The sequence below is a fragment of the Neofelis nebulosa genome, chromosome X (assembly GCF_028018385.1).
Source record: "Neofelis nebulosa isolate mNeoNeb1 chromosome X, mNeoNeb1.pri, whole genome shotgun sequence".
In the NCBI taxonomy this organism is placed as follows: domain Eukaryota; kingdom Metazoa; phylum Chordata; class Mammalia; order Carnivora; family Felidae; genus Neofelis; species Neofelis nebulosa.
The window spans coordinates 64,886,021-64,907,403 of NC_080800.1; the positions used below are offsets into that span (position 1 = coordinate 64,886,021).

Genomic DNA, 21,383 nt, shown 5'->3' on the forward strand with positions numbered 1-21,383 from the left:
CCAAGAATACTCTATCCAGCAAGGCTATCATTTAGAATAGAAAGAGAGATAAACGGTTTCCGAAACAAAACCTAAAAGAGTTTGTGACCACTAAACCAGCCCTGCAAGAAATATTAAAGGGGACTCTTTGAGTAAAAAGAAGAGACCAAAGGAAACAATATAAATTCAGGAAACACAAAAGCAGTAAAAATAAATATTTCTAAAAAAAAAGTCAAGGAATTCACACACACAAAAAGGGATACAAAATATGATAACATACACCAAAAATGTGACAAGGAGAGGAGAAAGGAATGAGTTCAAACTTGAACAACCATCAACCTAATATACACTGCTATTTTCAGAAGAGGTTATATGCAAACCTAAGGTTAAACATCAAAAGCCACTAATAAATATGCAAAGAATAAGGAGAAAGAAATCCAAATATATCACTAAAAATCAGCAAAACATGAGAGAAAGAAAAGATCAGAGTAAATCTCTAGGAACAAGCACAAAAAAAGTAATGAAATGGCAGTAAATACATATAAAAATAATTTTGATGTAAATGGACTAAACACTCCAATGAAAATACATAGGGTGTCATAATGGATAAAAAATCAAGACCCATCTGAGGCGCCTGGGTGGTTCAGTTGGTTGAGCATCCGACTTTGGCTCAGGTCATGATCTCACAGTTCATGGGTTCGAGCCCCGCATCGGGCTCTGTGATGACAGCTCAGAGCCTGGAGCCTTCTTCAGATTCTGTGTATCCCTCTTTCTCTTCCCCTCCCCTGTTTATACTCTGTGTCTTTCTCTGTCTCTCAAATATTAAAAAAAATCAAGACCCATCTGTATCCTGCCTCCAAGACTCATTTTAGACTTAAAGACACCTGCAGATTGAAAGTGAGGAAATGGAGAAACTATCATGCAAATGGATGTCAAAAAGAAAGCTGGACTAGCAATACTCATAATCAGAAAAAATAAACTTCAAAACAAAGACTGTAACAAGAGACAAAGAAGGACACTATATAATAATAAAGGGGACAATCCAACAAGAAGATAAAACAATTATAAATATGCACACAATGTGTGAGCATCCAAATATATAAAACAATAATAAACATAAAGGAATTGATAATAACATAATAATAGTAAGGGACATTAACACCCTAACTTACATCAATGGACAGCTCATCTAAGCAGGAAATCAACAAGAAAACAATTTCTTTGAATGAAACACTGGACCAGATGGACTAAACAGCTATATTCAGAACATTCCATCATAGAACAGCAGAATGCACATTCTTCTCCAGTGCACATGAAACATTTTCCACAATATATCACATATTAGCTCAAAAACAAGCCTCAAAAAATTAAAAAAATATTAATCTCATATCATGCATCTTTTCTGACAACTATGCTATGAAGGTAGAAGTCAACCACAAGAAAAGATGTGGAAAGACCACAAATACATGGAGATTAAGTAACATGCTACTAAACAATGAATAGATCAACCAGGAAATCAAAGAAGAAATTAAAAAAACTTAAATAGAAACAAAAGAAAATTGAAACACAATGATCCAAAACGCTTCAATTTTTTAAATGTTTATTTTTGAGAGAGGGAGAGAGAGGGGGAGAGAGAGAGAGAGAATCAGAAGCAGGCTCCAGGCTGTCAGCACAGAACCTGACACAGGGCTCGAACTCACAAGCTGTGAAATCATGACCTGAGCTGAAGTTGGATGCTTAACCGACCGAGCCACCCAGGTGCCCCTGATCCAAGACATTTCAGATGCAACAAAAGCAGTTCTACAAGGGAAGTTTATAGGAATATAGGCTTACCGATAGAAGGAAGATAAATCTCAAATAAACGATATAAACTTACACATAAATGAGCTAGAAAAAAACAAAAAACAAAACATAAACCAGCAGAAGAAAGAAAAAATAAAGATTAGAGCAGAAATAAATGATACAGAAACTAAAAAAAAAAAAAACCAAACTAAAAACCCCCCAAAAATAATACAGCAGATCAATGTAACCAGGAGCTGATTTTTTGAAAAAATTAATAAAATTGAAACAGCTCTACCCAGACTTATCAAGAAAAAAAGAAAGGACTCAAATAAGTAAAATAAGTAAAATCAGAAATTAGGAGAAATAACAATGAGCACCACAGAAATACAGATAATTAGAATATTATGAAAAACTATATGTCAATAAATTGGACAACCTGGAAGAAATGAATAAATTCCTAGAAGCATATAAACTACCAAAACTGAAATAGGAAAAAATAGAAAACTTGGAGAGACCAATAATAAGGATAGAAATTGAATCAATAATCAACTCCCAAGAAACAAAACTGAAGGGAGCAGATAGCTTCACAGGCTAATTCTACCAAACATTTAAAGAAGAGTTAATACCTATTCTTCTCAAACTATTCCAAAAGATGGAAAAGAAAAGAAAGTTTCTAAATCCATTCTATGAGTCCAGCATTACCCTGATACCAAAACCAGATAAAGACACCACTAAAAAAAGAACTACAGACACTAATTCTGCCTCAAAAAAATACTAGTAAACTGAATCCAATATTACATTAAATAAGTCATTCAACATGATCAAGTGGGATTTATCCCTGGGATGGAAGTGCTGTTTAATATTTATATATCTATCAACATGATACATCACCTTAGAAAAAGAAATAAGAATCATATGATCACTTCAGTGGATGCAGAGAAAGCATTGGACAAAATACAGAATCCATTCATGATAAAAAAAAAACTCTCAACAAAGTAGGTTTAGAGGAAACATGCATCAGTATAATAAAGGCCATATATGAAAAACTTCCAGCTTATATCATCCTCAATGGGGAGAAACTGAGAGTTTTCCCTCTAAGGTCAAGAACAAGACAGGGATGTCCTGTCTCATCACTTTTATTCAACACAGTACTGGAAGTCCTAGCTAAAGCAATCAGACAGCAGAAAGAAATAAAAGGCATCCAAATTGGCAAAGAAGTAAAACTTTATTTGCAGATGACATGTTACTCTATATAGAAAACATGAAAGACTCAACCAAAGAAGCTGCTAGATATGAAAAATGAATTAAGTAAAGAAATGTATGGAAATATGTTTCATTTCTATACAGCAATAACAAAGCAGCAAGAGAAATCAAGTAATTGATCCAATTTACAATTGCACACAAAACCATAAGACACTTAGGAATATACTTAACCAAAGAGGTTAAAGAACTGTACTCTGAAAACTGTAGAACAATGGTGAAAGAAAATGGAGATAACACAAAGAAACAGAAGACATTCCATGCTAATGGATTGGAAGTACAAATATTTTTAAAATGTCTATATTACCCAAAGCAATCTACACATTTAATGCAATTGTCAAAATGCTAACAGCATTTTTCACAGAACTAGAAAAAATAATTTCAAAATTCGTATTGAACCACAAAAGACCTCCAAAAAAAAGCAACCTTGAAAAAGAAAATCAAAGCCACAGGCATGGCAATTCCAAACTTCAATTTATACTACAAAGCTGTAGCGATCAAAACCACATGGTGCTGACAGAAAGAGAAACACATAGACCAATGGAACAGAACAGAAAACCCAGAAATGAACCCGCAACTATATGGTCAATTAATCTTCCACAAAGCAGTAAAGAATATCTAATGAGAAAAGTCTCTTTAACAAATAATGCTGGGAAAACTGGACAGCAACATGCAAAATAATGAAACTGGTCTACTTTCTTGCATCATACACAAAAACAAATGCAAAATTGATGAAAGACCTAAACGCAAGACAAGAAACCATCAAAATCCTAGAAGAGAACATAGGCAGTAGCTTCTTTGACATAGATCATAGCAACTTCTTTCTAGATATGTCTCCTGAGGCAAGGGAAACAAAATAAAAAATAAACTATTGAGACTACATCAAAATAAAAATCTTCTGCACATCGAAGGAAAAAAATCAACAAAACTAAAAGGCAACCTGAGGAATGGGAGAAGATATTTGCAAATGACATATCCAATAAAGGGTTAGTATTCAAAATATATAAAGAACTTATAAAACAACACTCCAGAAATGAATAATCCAATTAACAAGTGGGCAGAGGGCATGAATAGACATCACATGAAAAGATGCTCAATATCACTTACCATCAAGGAAATGCAAATCAGAATTACAATGAAATATCATCTCTGTCAGAATGCCTAAAATGAAGAACGCAAGAAACAACAGGTGTTGGTGAGGATGGGGAAAGTGGGCAACCCACTTGCACTGCTGGTGGGAATGCAAACTTGTTCAGTCACTGTGGAGACCAGTGCAGAGGTTCCTCAAAAAGCTAAAAATAGAACTGCCCAGGGGCCCCTGGGTGGCTCAGTCCCTTAAGCATCAGATGTCAGCTCAGGTCATGATCTCACTGTTCATGAGTTCGAGCCCTTCGTCAGGCTCTGTGATGACAGTCCAGAGCCAGGAGCCTGCTTCAGGTTCTGTGTCTTCCTTTCTCTCTGCCCCTCCCCAGTTTTCTCTCTCTCTCTCTCTCAAAAATAAATAAACATTAAAAAATAGAACTACCCTATGATCCAGCAATCTTACTACTAGGTATTTACTCAAAGGATGCAAAAATACTAATTCAAAGGAAAACATGCACCCCAATGTTTATAGCAGCATTATCTATAATAGCCAAAGTATGGAAACAAAAAACAATTATGGAAACAGCTCGAACGTCCACTGATTGATGAATGGATGAAGGAGATGTAACATATATACTCAATGGAATATTAGTCATAAAAGAGAATTAAATCTTGCCATTTGCAACAATATGGATGGAGCTAGAAAGTATTATGCTAAGCAAAATAAGTCAGTCAGAGAAGGGCAAATGACAAATGATTGTACTCATATGTGGAATTTAAGAAAAGAAACAAATGAGCAAAGGTAAAAAAAAAGTGAGAGAAATGCAAACCAAGAAATAGACTCTTAACTATCTAGTAACTGATGGTTACTAGAGGGGATTTGGGTGGGGAATGCATTAAATATGTTCTGGAGATTAAGAAGTGTATTTGTGTTATCATTGGGTGATGTATGGAGGTGTTGAATCACTATATGGTACACCTAAAACTAATATTATGCTGTATGTTAACTAACTGGAACTTAAAAGCTTAAAAAATAAATAAGAAAATATAGTAAGAGTGCTAGTTGTATTAAGAAGAAATTAAGGGGTGCCTGGGCGGCTCAGTTAGTTGAGCATCTGACTTTGGCTCAGGTCATGATCTCATGGTTCATGAGTTCAAGCCCCATGTCGGGCTCTGTGCTGACAGCTCAGAGCCTGAAGCTTGCTTTGGATTCTGTGTCTCCCTCTCTCTCTGCCTCTCCCCCACTTGCACTATGTCTCTTTCTGTCTCTCAAAAATGAATAAACATTAAAAAAATTTTAAAAAAGAAGTTAAGCTGACTTTGTAAACAGAAGAGCCAATTAGCCTGTTTTAATATTTACTTTTATTCTTCATAACACAATAATAAAGCAAAAAAAATGTGGTATAACTATAGAACTTCTTTATGCCTAATATTATATCAATTTATTAAAAGTATTTTCTAAGCCTCTGTTATTTATATTTATGTACCTGGCTTAGCTCTTCTCACCTGAAGCTTTTGGGGCAGGTACCATGTCTTTCTCATCTTTGTGTTGTCAACAATCTTAGTCCAGGCTTGGGACATGGTAAGTCCTCAAAGGTGTTACTGATTGGTATTGAATTGGCAGGAATATTCTTGAGAATGATAACTGATCTGCATTGGTCTGAGACTGGAATAAGCCATATTACACAGTGTGGGCCTTGGCCAAGAACTCTTTACTGATATCCTTAATAACAGGCAAGGAAACAGAATCATTACTTTATGCAGATGTAACCAGTTGGTAGCTACAGGTTAAAACTCTGAATAATTGGGGCGCCTGGGTGGCGCAGTCGGTTAAGCGTCCGACTTCAGCCAGGTCACGATCTCGCGGTCTGTGAGTTCGAGCCCCGCGTCAGGCTCTGGGCTGATGGCTCGGAGCCTGGAGCCTGTTTCCGATTCTGTGTCTCCCTCTCTCTCTGCCCCTCCCCCGTTCATGCTCTGTCTCTCTCTGTCCCAAAAATAAATAAATTAAAAAAAAAAAAACAAACAAACAAAACTCTGAATAATTTTGAAAAATGAGTTAGGAGATGTAACTAGGGTGAACGCCTAGTAAATTTGTGTAGTTTCCTTTTTGTTGTTATTGTTTCAAGCTTTCTTTTTATTCCAGTTATTTGACATATAGTGTAATATTAGTTTCAGGAGTAGAATTTAGTGATTCATCAGTTCCATATAATACTCAGTGCTCATCACAGCAAGTACCTTCCTTAATAACCATCACATATTTAACCCTTCCTGCCATCAACCTCCATCCAGCAAACTTGTTTGTTCTCTACAGTTAAGAGTCTGTTTTATGGTTAGTCTCTCTCTTATTTCCACCCTTTTTTTTTCATCTCTTTCATTTCTTAAATTCCACATATGAGTGAAATCAATATGGTATTTGTTTTATTTCACTCAGTGAATTTCACTTAACTTATTGTTTATTTCACATAGCATGATGCACTAGCTCCATCCATGTCATTGGTAATGGCAGTATTTCATTCTTTCTGATGGCTGGGTAATACTCCATTTTATGAAATATATGTATCCATATTCTTTATCTGTTCATCAGTTGATGGACATTTGGCTCTTGATAATTTGGCTATTGTTGGTAATGCTGCTATAAATATTGGAGTGCATGTGTCATTTTGAATCAGTATTTTTGTATCTTTTGAGTGAATACCCTAGTATGCAATTGCTGGGTCATAGGATAGTTCTATTTTTAACTTTTTAAGGAAACTCCATACTGTTCTCCAGAATGGTTACACCAGTTTTCATTCCCACCAACAGTGTAGGAGGGATCCCCTTTCTCTGTGTCCTCATCAACATCTGTTTTTTCCTGTGTTAATTTTAGCCATTCTGACAGGTCTGAAGTGATATCTCATGGCAGTTTTGATTTGTATTTCCCTGATGATGAGTGATGAGCATCTTTTTATGTGTCTGTTGGCTGTCTGGATGTCTTCTTTGGAAAAGTGTCTATTCATGTCTTTTGCCTATTTCTTCACTGGATTCTTTGTTTTTTGGGTGCTGAGTTTGATAAGTTCTTTATAGATTTTGGATACTAACCCTTTATCAGATATGTCACTTGCAAATATCTTTTCCCATTCTGAAGGTTGCCTTTTAGTTTTGTTGATTGTTTCCTTAACTGTACAGAAGCTTTTTATTTTAATGAAGTCCCAATAGCTCATTTTTGCTTTTGTTTCCCTTGTCTCAGGAGACATATCTAGTAAGAAGTTGCTATGACAGATGTCAGAGAGGTTTCTGCCTGTGTCTTTCTCTAGGATTTTGATAGTTTCCTGTTCCACCTTTAGGTCTTTCATCGATTTTGCATTTATGTTTGTGTATGGTGTAAGACAGTGGTCTAGTTTCATTTTTTGTATGTTTGTCTCCAGTTTTCCCATTTGTTGAGAAACTGTCTTTATCCATTGTGTATTCTTTCCTGCTTTGTTGAAGATTAGTTGACCATATAGTTGTGGGTCCACTTCTGGGTTTTCCATTCTGTTCCATTGATCTATGGATCTGTTTTTGTGCCAGTACCATACAGTCTTAATGACTACATACAGCTTTGTATTAAAAACTTGATGTCCAGAATTATGATGCCTCCAGCTTTGCTTTTCCTTTTTAAAATTGTTTTGGCTATTCATTTTTGTTTTTTTGTGGTTTCATACAAATTTTAGGATTGCTTGTTCTAGCTCTGTGAAAAATTCTGGTGGTGTTTTGGTGCAGATTGCATTAAATATGTAGATTGATTTGGGTAGTTATAGACATTTCAACAATATTTGTTCTTCCAATCCATGAGCATGTAGCATTTTTCCATTTTTTTTGCATTATCTTCAATTTCTTTCATAAGTGTTCTATAGTTTTCAGGGTACAGAACTTTTGCCTCTTTGGTTAGGTTTATTCCTAGGTATCTTATAGTTTTTTGGTGGAATTGTAAATGGGATAGATTCCTTGATTTCTCTCTCTGCTGCTTCATTTTTGGTGTATAGAAATGCAACAGATTTCTGCACATTGATTTTGTATCCTGCGACTTACCTGAATTCATATATCAATTCTAGCCAAATTTTTTCGTGGAGTGTTTCTGGTTTTCTACATAGAGTATCATGTCATCTGCAAATAGTAAAAGTTTGACTTTTTCATTCCCAATTTGGGGGTCTTTCATTTCTTTTTGTTGTCTGATTTCTGAGGCCACGACTTTCAGTATTATGTTGAATAACAACGTTGAGAGTGGACATCCCTGTCTTCTTCCTGATCACAGTAGAAAAGCTCTCATTTTTCCCCCATTAAGGATGATATTAGCTGTGTGTCTTTCATATATGGCCTGCATGATGTTGAGGTATGTTGTCTCTATCTCTACTTTATTGAGGGATTTTATCATGAATGGATGCTCTACTTTGTCAAATGCTTCTTCTGTCTGAATCAATTGAGAGTAGCATAGGGTTCTTAACCTTTAAAAAAAAACGTGCTACTGCATGTTGATTGATTTGCAAATATTGAACTATTCTTGCAGCCCAGAATTAAATCGCACATGATAGCAGTGAATGATTCTTTAATGTACTGTTGGATTCGATTTGCTAGTATATTGCTGAGAATTTTTGCATCCATGTTCATCAGGGATATTGGCCTGTAATACTCATTATTAGTAAGGTCTTTGTCTAGTTTTAGAATCAAGGTAATGTTGGCCTCATAGAATGTGTTTGGAAGATTTCCTTCCATTTCTATTTTTTGCACACTTTGAGAAGAATGGGTATGAATAGGTTCAAATGTTTGGTAGAATTCCCCTGGGAAGCCATCTGGCCCTTTACTTTTGTTTGTTGGGAGATTTTTTGATTAGTTATTGGATTTTTTTGCTGGTTCTCAATCTGTTCTAGTTTTCTATTTCTTTCTGTTTCACTTTTGGTAGTTTTTATGTTTCTAGGAATTGCTCCATTTCTTCCAGATTGCCCAATTTGTTATCATGTAATTTTTCATAGTATTCTCATAATTGTTTGTATTTCTCTGGTGCTGGTTGTGATCCCTCATTTCTTATTAATGATTTTATTTATTTGGGTCCTTTCTCTTTTCTTTTTGGTAAGTCTTGGTAGAGGTTTATCATTTTTTAAAAATTCTTTCAAAGAATCAGCTTCTGGTATCATTGATCTGTTCTATTTTTTTGTTTCTGTATCATTTACTTCTACGCTAATATTTATTATTTTCCCTTTTCTGCTTGCTTTAGGCTTCATTTGTTATTTTTTTCTAGCTCTTTTAGGTGTAAAGTTAGTTTGTGTATTTGAGATTTTTCTTGCTTCTTAAGGTAGGTGTATATTGCTATATACTTCCCTCTTATGACTGCTTTTCCTGCATCCCCAAAATTTTGTACTTTAGTGGTTTCACTTTCATAGTTTCCATGTATTTTTTAAATTTTTTCTTTAACTTTATGATTGACCCATTTATTCTTTAGTAGGGCGTTCTTTAACCTCCATGTATTTATGGTCTTTCCAAACTTTTTCTTGTGGTTGACTTCAAGTTTCATAGCATTGTGGTTGGAAAATATGCAGGGTATAATCTCAATCGTTTTTTACTGATTGAGGCCTGATTCGTGACTAGTATGTTATCATTTCTGATGAATGTCCCATGAGCACTTGTAAAGAATATGTATTCTGCTGCTTTATGATGAAATGTTCCAAATAAATCTGTTAAGTTCATCTGGCCCAGTGTGTCATTCAAAGTCATCATTTCCTTATTGATTTTCTGTTTAGATTATCTGTCTATTGCTGTAAGTAGGTGGGTTGTTAAAGTCCCCTACTATTATTTTATTATTATCATTGAATTCCTTTATGTTTGCTAGTAATTGTTTTACATGTTTGGGTGCTCAGGTTGGGGGGCATAAATATTTACAATTATTAGATCTTGTTGGATAGACCCCTTTATTAGGATATAATACCTTCTTCATCTCTTGTTAAAGTCTTTTGTTTAAAATCTAGTTTGTCTTCTATAATATAGCTACTCTAGCTTTCTTCTGACATCCATTTGCAAGATAAATATTTCCCCATCCCTTCAATTTCAATCTGCAGGTGTCTACAGGTTTAACATTAGTCTCTTGTAGGCAGCATATAGATTTGGTCTTGTGTTTTTATCCATTTTGGCACTTTATGTTTTTTGATTAGAACATTTAGTCCATTTACAGTCAGAGTGAATATTGATAGATATTAATTTAGTGCTATTTTATGATTATTTTTGTTGTTTCTGGAGGTTTTCTCTTTTCCTTTATAGTCTTCTTAACTTTTAGTCTTAATTTCCTATTCAAAGAGTCCCGTTTAATATTTCTTATAGGGTTGGTTTAGTAGTCATGAATCCCTGTAGTTTTTGTTTGTTTGGGAAACTCTTTATCTCTCTTTCTATTCTGAATGACAGCCTTGTTATCCAGAGTATTCTTGTCTGCATATGTTTCCCATTCAGCATGTTGAATATATTATGCCACTCCTTTCTGGCCTGCCAAGTTTCTGTGGACAGATCTGTTGCTGACCTTATGTATCTTCCCTTGTAAGTTAGGGACTTATTTTTTCTTGCTGCTGTTAGGATTTTTTTTATTTATCTCTATATTTTGCACAATTAACTACGATATGTCTTGGTGTTGGCCTGCTTTTGTTGATTTTGATGAGAGTTCTCTGTGCTTCCTGGATGTAGATGTCTGTTTCTATCCCTAGATTAGGGAAATTTACAGCTATTATTTCCTCAGATAAACCTTCTGCCTCCTTTACCATCTCTTCTTCTTCTGGGACTCCTATGATATGAATGTTAGTACATTTGATGGAGTCACTGAGTTCCCTACATCTACAATAATGGTCCAATATTTTTCTTTGTGTCTTTTCAGCTTCATTATTTTCCATAATTTTATCTTCTATATCACTTATTCATTCTTGGCTTCTTTCATCCGTGTGGTCATTACACCAGTTGATTTTACATCTTGGTTATAACATTTTTGTTTCAGCCTGATTAGATTTTAGATCGTTTATCTTGTGCTTACAAACTCCCTGGTGTCTTCTATGTTTTTCTCAAGCTGAGCTGGTACCCTTGTGGTTGTTGCTTTAAATTCTGGATCTGGCATATTACTGATATCTGTTTTGATTAGATCCCTGGTGAGAACTTTTTTGTTCTTTCTTTTGGGATGAATTCTTCCATCTTGGCATTTTGTCTAGGTCTCTGTCTTCCTCTGTGTTTTAGGTTTGGGAAAACCTGTTATGTTTCCTGCTCCTGAGAGTAATGACTTTATATAAAAGAGGTCATATATTGTCCAGGGCCTGGCACTGCAAGAAGTAAGTATTTGTGGTGTTTCCTCTGTGCACTCTGTTGCTGTGTTTTGGCTGCTCTTTTCCCTATGTCTGTCTTGTGCAGTGTTTCTCCTTGACTGCAGTGGGGAGTGTTTGGACCTTGGCCAGAGTGTGGTCGGTTTCTTCTAGACGAGCTCTTGTCTGCTTGTTAAAAGAGATCTGATGTGATTTCCACTAGAGCTGAAGCCTTGTGGCACTCTATGATCAGTAGACATGGTGTGTGTGTGGGTGTGTGTGTGTGTTGGTCTTCTGTGTGAAGGGCCTGCTGCTCTGGTTCTCAGGCACACTTGCCCAGAAAAACAGCACCTGCAGAGTGCAGGGGGCAGACCTTGTTGTAAGCGGTTTTGGCCACTAGTATTGGTGCTGTCTGTTCTGCTTACAGAAGTTAGTTTATGCTGAAGGGTGGAGGACAGAAATGGCACCAGACCCTTCCCTCATTCTGTAGAGGGGATTTTACACCCACCACTGTCCAGGAAACCCTCCAAGATGAGCAAATAATCTCCATTCTTGTGTCTTGGCATCCCTTAGATCCCTGCATTCATCCTGTTTGTGTCTGAGCTGTGTGCCTTCCCAGTAGTGCATTGCACATGTGTTTTATTCCAGGCAGGCAGGCAGGCTGTTTTAAAACTCTCCCAAACTTTAAGGACTTGGCACTGTGGGGATTCATGCTTGTCTGAGGGAGGGTCTTGCTGCACTGGGACTGATATAGGTTTGTCCCAGAAGGGCAGTTGCATCAAAGTGCAAGAGCCTGGAGTTTGTAGTAAAGCACAGCAAAGAGTCAGTGCCTAGGTTAACTGCCCTCAGCAGGTACCTCTGCACCTATGCTGAGGAGTGGGGGCTCCTGATGGTTCTTGTCCCCAGAGAGGCAATGACACCTTTACCTTCTGTGCTCCAAGAAGGGGGAACCATCTCTCCCAGTGTGTCACAGGAGATCCTCAGACCATGCCATCTGTTACTGGGCTATCTGCCCCCTTTCTCCACAGGAACACTGCAGCACCTGCCAGGCTCCATACTGGACATGTTATGGACCTCTAAAACTCTAGTCTTTGAGCCTCACTTGTTGTAAATCTCAGGAAAATCAGCCCCTCTAATTTTACCAGCCAATGGCTTTGAAGTAGTGTTTTCTTTGTGTGATCTCCTGTGCATTCCTCTCTCTGTCTCTGTCTCTGTCTCATCTCTCCCTGTGGCCAGAGATGCCTCACCTCCCCAACACCTGTGTTCCATTTCTCCTCCAAATCACATATCCACACCTCCTACCTTCCACAATGTGGTCTCTTCTCTCCCTCTAGTTGTGAAGTTTGTTCTGTACATCCTCAGATTAATTTCTTGCATATTCACAATGGTTTGATATTTATCTACCTGTGTTGGAGTGAGGAGGCAAGCCTAGGGTCCTCCTAATCCTCTGCTATATTAGCTCCTCCCCACCCCCAATTTTGTGTAGTTTCTTAAATACCAGTCAGGAAATGTAGTGTTTTGTTGCAAGTAGAACTAGGAAGGAAGGAAGGAAGGAAGGAAGGAAGGAAGGAAGGAAGGAAGGACGAACAAGCTAGGTATACATGTGAAAAGCAAGCTTTAACTTGTTCATAAATCAGCAGTGAGGAGGTAGTTCTCACTGAACACCATCTTGATCATACATTTTTAATTTTTTTAATGTTTATTTATTTTTGAGAAAGGGAGAGAGAGAGAGAGAGAGAGAGAGAGAGAGAGATAGCCAGCAGGGAAGGGGCAGAGAGAGAGGGAGGCAGAGAGTCCAAAGCAGGTTTCAGGCTCTCAGCTGTCAGCAAAAAGCCCAATATGGGGCTCAAACTTCCCAGCTGTGAGATCATCACCTGAGGTGAAGTTGGACGCTTAACTGACTGAGCCACCCAGGCACCCCCGCCTCAGAATCTTCTAATTGCTTATAAAAGCAAATATAAATTTTTTCCCACTAATTTATACTAAGTTGCTTCTTAGAGTCCCTTTTGTTACTGTAAATCTGTTAGCATAATATCAGATTTGTTTCTCTAAGACATATCCAATTATTTGAAAAATTTTACCTGTGATACCTGGGCACTCTTTACAATAAGAAATGGCAGAAAAAAAACGTAACTTAGCAGTGTCCTAGTGTTCAGGCTTTCCTGAGGATTTGAGACCAAACGTGATCACAGATTGAGTCATATGAGAAGGGGTAATAGTTATGTTCCCACACAAATGTTAGGTGAAACCAGGTCACTGTAAACAAGTCAATAAAAAAGGAAGTACATGTCAGGATACTGAAAACAATTCTTAAAAAGAAATACTCCATTGACTGAAGCTTCCCTAAAGGGAAATAAAAATCTCTGACTAGGATTCAATGATGTAGTTTTATAGAATTTTAGAGGTAGAACAAAACTTAGAATGCATTTAATTCAACTCTCTTTATGACCCAGAAAGATAAAATGATTGCAAAAGTAACACACAGAATTAGTGGCAGAGTCAGGATGCTTGACTCACTGTCCATTGCTATTTTTACCACACAACACTGTTACGTTACAGATAATACAAGCTCTAGCACTAAACACTGACATAAGACAAATTCAAATACTGGTACAAATCATGGCAGTTGAACAAACTGTTGTGAAGACAACTGCACATAAGCCAAGGATCGATCTATTTCTTGATCCTCTTTTTGGTTATAATATGGGACTATTTTTAATGAATATTAGAAGTTAAAATTTTCATTTTAACTTTCTTGCTTCTCTTCTATTCAGTCTATCCTTATCACTTATGCCAGATTATTCATCTTAAAGCACAGTTTTAATCATATCACTTCCCTTTCAAAGGTCTCCAGTGCCTTAAGTTAAGCTTGATGCAGCATTTAAGACCACAATAATATTCTATCTTAACATTATAGTGTCACTCTTCATCATTTATTATATGTATATTATATAAATGTGAACTTACGACAAGCTCCATCCTTATTTGGTCTCTTTTCCTTTGCTCAGGCCATTTTGTCATCTGATATGTTCTTTTTCCTCATTGCTATCATATGTAATTCTAATCATCTTTATGACTATCTCTTACATCATATCCTTCTTAAAAAATTTCCTTGTCTTCTGTACCATTGCGATATGTTAGTCATATCAAAAAGGATGTATTAGCTGCTTACTATATGTCAATTCTATCCTAGACCCTTTGGAAAATAAGACACAAGCCCTGCCCATCAAAAGTTTACACTCCACTAAAGGGAGACACAGATGTGTTAACAAATTAATTCACTGCACCATCACAGCTGTAGCAATAGAAGAATATAAAGGACACAGAATGGAAATACAAATTGTTCATGTATGTTAGTAAAGGCTTCATAAAATATAGAAGAGTAGGGCAGGTGGGGAAGAGCATTTTAGGCAGGGTTAGAAAGTAGAATGAACAAAGGCTTGGAGATAAGAAATAACCTGATATGTGTAGGGAAAAGTAACAATGTGATAAGGATGAAATATAAGATAAAGGTGTGTGCAGCTGTGCATATTTGGGTGTATGTATCTGTATGTCATTGGACTATGGGGTTTGAAATTCTAGAGAATTTGGGTTTATCCTCTAGGGATTAGGGAGCTATTAGAGGGTGCAGAGTGAGAGAAAATACTGACATGTAAATGAAAGTGGAAGTGGAGCAGAAAAAAATAGAGGTTGGTCATCCCTGAGGTTTAATTTTCTTGGTAAAATAAGAAATGATGGTGTCTGATGAGAAAAAGATGGCTTCACTTGGGTTCAGGTCTTCTGACAATTGGTAAAGTTTTGAATGGTAGCTCTGGGAAATGGAAGAGAATTATGACCAAGACTCTGAAGGCCCAAGAGAAATTGGATAGTGTAGATTTTTAGCGGCCCCAGTCTACACAATTATGTGATTTATCCCAGTGGTGTTCAACAGCCTGCATGTAGGAAAGAAAAAATACAAATGGTTAAATTGATATAAGATTGGGAGTAACAGATAAAACTTACGGAAGAACAATAGGTAGGGAGACTGATTGAGAATGCTACCAAAAGGGTGGTTAACAATGAAACTATGAAGTTTTAACAGATTGGGAGAAAAAGGAGGGACCAAGGGACTGGAAGATTCACTGAGATTTAAGAAGTGGTGTAGTAGCAATAAGGGTGTGAGAAAACTGAAAGTCTAGGAGTTTGTGGTGAGAGTGTGGTACAATGGAGTTTTAGATTTCAGTTGTGTGATAATAAATTGAGGTTCCAAGTATGGCCATGGAATGAGTAGGTAAGGTAGAATGTGAATGCGTATTGTTCTAAATAAGGAGGTCAAATAAGTTAAAATCAGTTTCCTAGGTTGGTTGTTTATATGGAATATGAAGTTACAAAGGTGATAGCAGGATTTGGGGTAAAGAGGAAAACCACAAGCCAAATGCTAAATTATTCAGTGAATTAGGGAAAAATAACTAGGAGGTCAATAGATGGTGATATTAATAAGGAAAATTAAAGGGTGGCAGAAGTGAATGGCTGCATTATAGTAGAAAAGTAATGATTTAAAATGGCACTAGGAAGCCAGGAGACATTGAACAGACTCTCTAGGTTTCACAGTAGATGAGATGTAGAAAAATAAGCAGCTTACTTTTGATGGGGAGCACCAAGTTTTACATAAGGCAATGAAGTGGTGGGAGAATTATTTGAAGCGATTTAATATGTAGGAGAACTTATAATGAAAATGGTGTTGTAGAGGGCACAGTGAAGAGAGAGTTTGTAGAAAGGTTAAATGTGGAAGGAAGAATCAGGAAGTACAGGGTATTCTCAGGACGACAGAACCTTGGAGAGCAGTTGACCACAGTGGCCAATGGTTCAACTACAGAATTCAATTTTGTATTTCTACCTGTTTTTATTTTTTCTTATAGTAATTTGTATATTTACATAATGTCCACTACTAACTTTTAGACATTTTTGAGGACAAAGATAAGATATAATTTATAATAAAATAGTTTCTATAGAACCTAGTAAGGAACATTACACTTGTTGCTCAGTAAATATGTTGAATCAGACCAACTCATTTCAAAATTGTTTTACTGAGTCACCTTAGATGTATAGTTCTTTTATTATATTACTTCTTATTTTTCTTTTGTTGTAACTTTTGAAACAGAAGCAGGGATTTTTTTCCAGAGCATTTTGTCAAAGCAAAAAATAGGTACAACTTTGTATAAGAGATAAATTTAAGCTGCTTGTTTCTCATCAAACTATAGTGATACACAAGTCTGGGGACACCTTGGTGACTCATTCGGCTAAGTGTCTGATGTTTGATTTGGGCTCAGGTCATGATCTCATGGTTTGTGAGTTCAAGCCTTATGCAGTGCAGAGCCTGCTTTGGATTCTTTGTTTCCTTCCCTCTCTACCTTTCCCCTGCTCTCTCTCTCTCTCTTTCAAAATAAACAAATAAACATTTAAACAAAACAATATAAAAAATGATACACAAGTCTGGCAGCAGAATTATGACTTACTGTGCATAAGCTGAATGTGAGGCCAGTAATTTCAACTAGATTTCAAGTTCCTTGGAAACAGGGATTACATCTTCATGTTTTCTTTTCCCACTTTACTTCCTTTTATACTTCCCCAGTTTTCTTCTAGAGTGGTTACCATAGTAATTTGCATACACAGCAGGAACACAATGAATGGCTAATGAAATTCTATGCCATTATTTTTTTAAAGTTTATTTATTTTGGGAGAGAAAGAGAGAGAATCCCAAGCAGGCTCTGTGTTGTCAGCACAGAGCTCCATGTGGGGCTCCATCTCACAAACCATGAGATCATGACCTGAGCTGAGTTCAAGAGTTGGATGCTCAATGGACTGAGTCACCCAGGCACCCCTCTATACCATTATTTTAAAAGAAAATTATATTACTGAGCCATGTCAGTAGAATGTGCTTTTTGCTATTCAAAGAACAGGTGCCAGAGTGAGTCGAAGTGATTTTAGAGATCCTGTTCCAATGGACTTTTACATGTTCAAAAATGAAACCTATGAATGGGACTGAAGTAGTGATGACTTGCTCAAGAGTGTATTGATAATGACAGGGCTGGGACTAGAACCCAGGCATTACAACCTTCAGTCCAAATCTGCTACTACCACACTGATACCCCAATACCCACTCTTCCCTTTGGTCTCCTTTCATCAATGACAGTTTTTTTCAGATAGCCAATTGAGGTTGTTAGCATATCTAAGATCTGTGAAATGCGAATGTTTGGTGTTTATCTCTTTGGTTCTATCTTTCCCTTGGATAACTTAACTCTCATGTTTTAAAATGATCACTTTCATGTGGATGACTCAAATCTCTGTCTCAGCCACAAACTATTCACCTGAACTTTAGTCTTTCATTTTCAACTGCCTAGAATATTGCTCTTCTTGAATCTTATGTTTTTCCCCCTCAATTTAAACATGCTTAAATACAAATATATTATCTTCCCTCCCAAATCAACTCTTCCAAAGGACTTTTTTTTTTCATTGACATTAAACATCTTCCAGTCACTCTGGCACAGAAGCTGGTAGTCAGAGTTGATCTTTACTGACCTCATTTCTCATGTGTAAATTCAAAGTTCTGTTGAGGCTTATCTTGCAGTTCTCCTGACCTTCTCTCACCAACTTAGATCAGGATCCTTATATCAACATATCTTGTCTAATTGAAGATACTCAAACTATGTACCCTCTTTCACTAGACAAAGAGGTGAACTTTGAAACTGTATACTTATACTTCAAGATTTAAGTTGAAGTTTTTATTCTTTGTAAATGTTCCCTTGTTTGTGGTACTATTACCATATTTATTAGAGTGCTGTAATCACTCTTTTTGATTACATATCTGTCATATCCATTTAGACAGTGAGCCTATTAATGACAGTGAGTCTGCTTTATTCAGTTTTGCTCTCTTCCTCTCCTAATTGAGCAACTTTGGAAGAATAACTGTGCAGTATTAGGCGCTTTTGAGTAATACAGTATTTAATTCCTTAGGATGGGTGTCTAGGGGTGGAGGAAGGAACAAGTTTTTAGTGTGGAAACACAGATGCTATTGTTCAGGAATCTAGATAATGGCATAAAGTGGAAGTAAAATATGGACTTCGCTAGCAGGGTAGAGTCTATTAAAAAAGAAACCTGAAAAAAAAAGTGTAGGGGACCATGACCTGTGGATGAACACTACAAATCACTGGAGAAGAAAGCAAAGGGGGTGGGGCAGAAGAATCCACATATTTAGGAAGGAACAGAAGGCAAAGAACATAAAACCAAAAAAGCAAAAGTAGTTTAGTGGGACTGAAGGAGAAATCAGAAGTGGTATAGGTGAGAGATTGATGAGAATCCCAAGACCCAAGGATGTGTCTGGCTATATAAGGTTTGGGGTTTGGGGTTTGGGGGTTTATGAGTATTTTTTAATTCAGCCTCCAGGAGAGACTTAAAGATTAAATCAATATTTGGGGGTAGTTTATGATTACATTAAGCATAATGCCTCACTCAAGGCTTCCTTTACCTTTCTAATAAATGCTAGCATGCACCGGATGGTGTGTGCATGTGTTGGACGACTGCCAACAGGGATAGGGTAAGGAGGGCAGGGCCAAGGCAGAAGAGGAAGTGGGGGAGGTTAGGACATAGGGTTCAGTCTTCTAAGGCAGATACTTCTGCTGAGCAGCGGCAAGATGCAGGAAGCTTAATTTTCATGAAAGTACAGCTCAGCGGGGCCCTACTTTTATTTGGCCAATGCCGCAGTGCCCTTTTGGCTTTCTTTATGATCCTATTATTGCCAAATGATAAAAGTTAGTTGTGCTGTTCACCCTATAAAGATAAGCTCAAGGAGGTGAGGTACAATTTTCCCCAGCTTTATTAAAGTATAATAGACAAATAAAATTGTAATATATTTAAAGTGTACATGTACATTATGAAGGGATTCTCCCCATCAACTTAATAAATGGGGACAAAGTTTAGTTAATCTTTTAATACAGCAGGTGTCTGTTGAATGATGCATAATAAATAGGAGAATCAGCAAATATAAATGTTTTGTTAACTGTAGAACACTACACAAATGTAAATTTTTATGACTCTTTTTCATACTCATACTAGACTCAGCTCAGGTTCTATTTCCTGACACCTACTTTGACCACCCCATTCTACACTAATATCTCTCTTCTTTCAACTTGTATTATGTTTATTGTCTTTACCAATAATATGGTAGTCATTATTCTATTATCTTGTATCTTTTAATGAGAATAAATCTTGTCTCCATAGGTAGATTGTGAACTCCCATAGGGTGGGAGAAAAAAAGTCCAACCTTTTTATTCTTAAGCTCTGTGAACCCCAAACCTAGCCTGTCACAATGTTTTGCAAATAGAAAAATGTGCAATAGAGGCACCTGGGTGGCTCAGTCGGATAAGCATCTGATTTCTGCTCAGGTCATGACGTGGTTCCTGAGTTCAAGACCTACATTGGACTTTCTGCTGTTAGTGCAGAGCCTGTTTTGGATCCTATCTCCCTCTTTCTCTACCCCTCCCCCACTGGTGTGTTTTCTCTCTCTAAAAAATAGAATTAAAAGAAGAAATATGTGCAATAAGTGCTTATTGAGTGATTGGTCATTAATTGGAGCAAAGCTACACATCCTCCATAAGGTTTTAATCTATAAACAACAAGGCTTATATTAATGATTTCAATGGCTTTCCTCCACGGCAATAAATAATTTTGGTGAGGGGAGCAGAAAGACCCTCCTGTCATCACTATAGCTTTATTATCACAATAAGTAGCTTTTTAAGTTGGCATTTCCATGGAAATGCTTAGCGGCATTCTCACTGGTATTAGAAGCTACATGGGAGTCACTACATTGTTGACATTTCTAAGAAGTTTTTCCCTCCAATAGCTTATTTACCATTAAGTGGAGAACATTACATTAATAACACTGGGCCACTCTGTTGTCAGACAGCTGGATTCCAAACCCAGGACAGTGTTAAGCCCCAAACGAACTTGGAATGTGGTATTCAGAGCTAAAGACACAGTCTGTCCCTTTACATAGTACTGTGACACGAATGTTTTATCCTGTATAATCAGAATAAAGTGATCAGGAACATACCTGAAGGGATACACAAGTCACAAAATAGCAATAGAGATATTGAGGAGTGCATGGGTATGGTGGGAGTGCATAGTGTGAAGACAGTTCTAACTTTAGTCTGGGTGATAGAAATATGTTACAGACAGCTTACATACTTTTGGACTTTTTATAAAGCACTAACTAGAGGGCCTACTTTCTTCCAGGGATACCTGTTAAGTCTTTACCTAATTACCGGCAACTTGGAATCCCCCTACGTTCTGAAACCATTGATCACAGCTGACTCTGAGGCCTGCCTCTAACTTCTTGGAATTTAGATGCCTGAATCTTAGAAGCAGGATAACTGTTTTCTAGGAGACTGTTTTTTATTGAAGGCCCAAATAAGGTCTTCAAATAATTTAAATTCAGATTAAACCAATAGGTAACCAATTTATGATGAAAAGAAACTTTTTATATTTTCTGAGGCCTGAATTTCCTATGAACTTTGGAATATTTACATAAGGTGTGTCAGAGAGGTTTGAGTGTTGTTATTGTTAGCTTAATTCCACTTATTTTAAATCCATGACAACACAAATACAGCCATATGTAAAAACAGACTGTTAATCTCAAATAGATGAGAAATTTTAGGATTCTTACATGTTAGAGATCTTAAAATGTGATACCAAATTGGATTTTTCTTTCCTTTTTAAGGAGGGAATTAAAAAAATAATAAAAGAAAGCCTGAATGTTCCAGGGGACTCTAGGTCTAGATATCAGCTCCTTTTCTTTTTCCATTAGCTACATTTAAGTAGGATCTCAAATGTCTGGGATGTATCGATTCTACAAACACTGTAAATATGATAATGACATTTTAGTCATCAAAAGGAAAACCACCTCTGTGTTTAAGTGCTCAGGGGTCTATGTTTACTTTTCTGTTTTGTGTCTTTCCCCCTATTTCT

At 36.7% G+C, this 21,383-nt stretch overlaps 1 protein-coding gene across 3 annotated transcripts in view; it reads right to left on the bottom strand.

The window, feature by feature from the left end:
- The window catches only part of CYSLTR1 (cysteinyl leukotriene receptor 1), a 48,467-nt gene that overhangs the window by 22,263 nt on the left and 4,821 nt on the right, over positions 1–21,383 (bottom strand). Inside the window, exon 3 of one of the 3 annotated variants that reach the window (XM_058712420.1) lies at positions 4,129–4,182. The exons of the other annotated variants lie outside the window; for them this stretch is intronic. The gene's annotated coding sequence lies outside the window, so the exon portion shown is untranslated. The remainder of the gene's footprint in view (positions 1–4,128; positions 4,183–21,383) is intronic. 3 annotated transcript variants of the gene reach the window in all.